This window comes from Macrobrachium rosenbergii, chromosome 51 (assembly GCF_040412425.1).
Source record: "Macrobrachium rosenbergii isolate ZJJX-2024 chromosome 51, ASM4041242v1, whole genome shotgun sequence".
In the NCBI taxonomy this organism is placed as follows: Eukaryota; Metazoa; Arthropoda; class Malacostraca; order Decapoda; family Palaemonidae; genus Macrobrachium; species Macrobrachium rosenbergii.
Genome location: NC_089791.1, coordinates 2,608,884 through 2,613,883, shown reverse-complemented (window position 1 = coordinate 2,613,883; position 5,000 = coordinate 2,608,884).

Here is a 5,000-nt window from a genome sequence, read left to right as displayed (position 1 = left end):
TAGCCAGAAGACGTGGTAAAATTGCAGAAATTATTATTTCTAAGAAATTAACAGAGGCACCGCCGAGCTTTCGGGAATACATAACTTTTCCCATCATCAGGGTCACTTATCTATAGAATGACATGAAAAATAAAGAGAAACAGTAAGAAAATTATATTGATTGACTAAATCTAAAAGTATTAAAACAATTATAATTGACAAAACTTTAAAATACATAATAATATAAAGTAAAAAAGGAACATAAAAACCTAAGTTAACTACAAAAGAGCAATGACTAAGTAATACGAAATTACGTACTAAACAGAACTCGTCAAATAAAATCACTGAGAAGATAGATACTGAGAGAGAGAAAAAAAACAATGAATATTCAAAATAATAAAAATGGTAATGTAGTACAAAATACTGGAGAACCTACTGATCATGTCGTAGTTAAATGACAACTGGGCGAATTAGAAGACTGCGATTGGTAGAGGGTGAAATAAATGTGTGGAGAAAAAAAAAAAAAGAAAAAGCAAACTATGCAATGAACAATGGAACAGAGGTGGTTTGGCTATTGAGTGTTGGTGATTGTTGTTTAATATGGAGGAACTCTAAAAAGGGAAGCGAATGGCTGTTTTTTGTTTGTCCGAGTATTTGAAAATCACTGTATTGTATATGATGGTGGCAAGATATAGCATGAAGTCTAATGGCACTATTTTCTTTTTGCTTAAAGCTAAGCCTGTACGGTGGCTGGCACTCCTATGAGAGTCGATGCGCACCTTAAGTAGGCGCTTGGTACATCCCACATAGGTCCCAAAATTACATTTAGGGCAATTAAACGTGTAAACAATGCCTCTGTCAATTTCTAAGAAATAATAATGTCTGCAATTTTACCACGTCTTTTGGCTATTCTGTTCCTCCTTATAATTATATATATATATATATATATATATATATATATATATATATATATATATATATATATATATATATATATATATATATAACCTGGTGTTGTCCTTTAGATAAACTTTTCAGAACTTAGAAAAATTTTTTTCATATATCCCTTACTGAATCAATTTTCTTTTGATAATAAGTCCAACTAAAATTCCCTTCTTTCATATATGAAAAATTCTTTTTTAAATAGAGTGAATTTGATATAAAGGATATTTATATATATATTGTATATGAATCACGGTGATGTGATAAATAGTCATATATATATATATATATATATATATATATATATATATATATATATATATATATATATATATATATATATATATATATATATATATATATATATATATATATATATAGCTGACCAACCTGGTGTTGCCCAGAAGAACTTTGAAGAACTTAGAAAATTTTCATATATCCCCTGAATCATTTTGTTTTGTAAATATGTGTACTATCATGAAAATACTTTTCTTTCATGCGATGAAAAATTCTTTCTTGAATTCGTTACTTTAATAAACATGATATATATATAATATATATATATATATATATATATATATATATATATATATATATATATATATATATATATATATATATATATATGTTTGTGTGTTAACATATATCCTGGCACTTATCTGATTAAATGGTAAAAGAGAGAGAGAGAGAGAGAGAGAGAGAGAGAGAGAGAGAGAGAGAGAGAGAATGATTGACTTGCTGTGGCAAACATTCTCGGGTTCTTCCTAGTATGATTTGATGTAACTCCATTCATAATGGGAATTTATAAATGAGAAAGAAGAAAGAGATAAAGAGAGAAAGGGAGAGAAAGATTGCAAGCATGAATTTACTTTCAATAGTTAAAAACCTCATAGATAAATTCCGCTCCAGATTATTTGAATGATGCCTTAAGAGAGAGAGAGAGAGAGTTTGGTAGAGGTGGTTGCTCTATGGTGACACAGTCGTTCGTGGTGGTGGTGGTGCCAAATTGCCCCATAATTAATTTCAGACCTCATTTAAACCGACTATATAACGAAATACATCACCGTATTGTCACGAAGCAGTCGCTATAGCGAATTCCAGAGGTAAAAACACAAAAAAACGAGCGAATTAATGAGGGATCCGCATTTGAACAAATAAAAAAAGGAAATATCGTATATGCTGATGTTGGGCTAATGCGAGGATAGGGAAGTCGTTCTCGACTGAGGCAACTGAAACTTTAATTATAGAAATTGCCGATAAAGATTTTCAGTATATAATTTATCGAGGTAATTAACAATTATATTAAATAATCATCATTAATTATGATTAAAATTCACATAAAACTCTGATAAAAATCTATGTTATAATGAAAGCAATACTAATAGTCAAACACATCTGTTAATTTTTTTTTTTATTAGAGTTTGCAGTGGGAGGAGTTTAATGATGTCTCCAACAGAAAAAGTGGTAGTTTTCTGCGCAAGTTACCGGCGTCTCCCATAAAGCTATTGAGGAAAAGGTAAACAGCAACGGTAAAAATGAAAATTTCATTTATTTGTCTGTGTTTGTATGTCTGTTAAGGGGTAGGGATTTGATTTCGAGTTATAAACCTTCCTGGGGTGACATAGGGGCCGCGTGCAAAATTTTTTCTGAGTCTGTCAAGCAGTTTGGATTTCAATAACATCCAAACAAACTTACAAACATTCACTTTTATCATATATATATATATATATATATATATATATATATATATATATATATATATATATATATATATATATATATATATATATATATATATATATATATATATATATATATATATATATATATATATATATATATATATATATATATATATATATATATACACACATAAAATGAATCAGGGAAAATATGGAATGTAATGAATATATAAATAAATACAAAATTCACACAGGAGAAAATAACAATGAGTGCTGCAAGATCTTTTTGACTTTATAGTCACTATATTTAGCAGACTGCTAAGTAAAGGACTATAAGTTGAAAGGCCTTGCAGCACTCCTTTGGTTCTCTTTCCTTCGTTGATTTTGTCTTTATTTATATATATGTTACCCAGTCAAGATGAAATTTCATTGCTTACTTGTTACTACAAAATCGGGGAGTCCCATCTATTGGTAGCTAGATAGTGACCGCATCAAAAAGGCTACTGGTAATGCATACCTTTACCTCCTCGCCCTGCATTCTCTCTCTCTCTCTCTTTCCCTCTCTCTCAGGTCTACAGCGAAACAAACTTTACCCAAAATAATTTATTTGACAAAATCTAACATAACTAGATTGCAAGAAATAAGAGATGAAATAAAATGGAATACTAAAGTTCCCCAAAAGATCAATCATATTACAGTCTCTCATATTTAACTAATTACTGTCTTTACACTGTAACTCACAATAGGTAAAAATAAATCAAAGTCCAGTACATTCCCATTGAGTACATCTTTAACTTCTTTCTCAGCAAAACATCTGAAGGAGTCAAACAAATCCTTTATTAAACAGAAAGCATAAAAATAAAGATACAGGAATTCATCCCATGTTACTTATAAAGTACACACAATATAAAAAATGCCCTACACAGGAGACAATATATAAATAAAAAAACAATCTACCATTTGGGAAATCAAATGTGGTTCCTACCTTCAAACAGCAATATTCACAATCTTAATCGATAGGTCTCGAACCACAAAGTCTTCCTAAAGACTTTTAATAATGTTTAGTGTTGGTCTTAGAATGATCATTTTTCTCATAACTAATCCCTTCACACCCAAAAGAAACTCACATACACACGCCTACACCAGAGCCTGGGTATTTCCAGCAAATGCAATCACGAAGTCACGTGGCAAGTTTCCACATCTTGAAATACCTGACGTAACAGTTTTACAATCTTAATTAGAAATGAGTCAGACAACAGCTAAGTCCTCTCAAGATTTTCTGGAAGTTTTTTGGTCTTACACCTGTTAATTTTTCATCTACTGTGTATTGTAAAAAGAAACTCATAAAATACTTGACCCATAGCTTTTATACACACACACACACACACACACACACACACAGTTTTCCACACACACACATACACACATATAGTTTTATATATAAATAGTCATAACATATATATATATATATATATATATATATATATATATATATACTATATATATATATAAATATATATATATATATATATATACATATATATATATATATATATATATATATATATATATATATATATATATATATATATATATATATATATATATATATATATATATATATATATATATATATATATATATATATATATATACAGGGTGTTTCAAAATTAGAGCGCCCCCTCTACATCAAAACTAAAATTGATATGGGCAAAAACAAAAGTAATTCAGAACAGGTATTTATTTAAGTTTCTCTCTGAGTATTTAATATTTTGTGTGGCCTCCATCTGCCTGTACCACAGCCTACATTCTTGAGGGGTATAATTTCAGAAAATTGTAAAAAGCTGAGACTCAGACTCCATTTCCTGACCGCTTACCTCTCTTCGCAGGTCGTCGAGGTTTGGTATACCATCATAGTTCACTGTGCGCTTTCAGCATGATCCTTTAAGGTACTACCAATGCTTTCACACACATTAAGGCCAGGGGAGCTACCTGGAAATTCACTTGACGAGAAGAAATTGATACCAGTGTTTCGAAGCAGCTCCTGTGTCTGAAGAGCCTTGAAACATAATGCCTTATCATGCAAAAATGTGACTTCTTCAACAGATAACACATTTTCAGTATCTGGTGGAGTATTTCCTTTCAAGAAAGGAAATACTCCACCAGTAAGCACAGTTTCTCAGAAATATTCGCCATCCCATGACTGTCATTTTTCTTTGATGATCCACATAAACCGTTTGGCTGTGAAACAGAAAAATTCCCAAACATTCAGGAAATTTCACAACTTGGCTGTAGCACATGTCATCGTTGGATATCATCCAACTTTGCAGCCCAAATGATGTCATTTTTATGATCTGGCTTCCTGACTGTGTAAATGAAGAATTCATCTAATGCGGC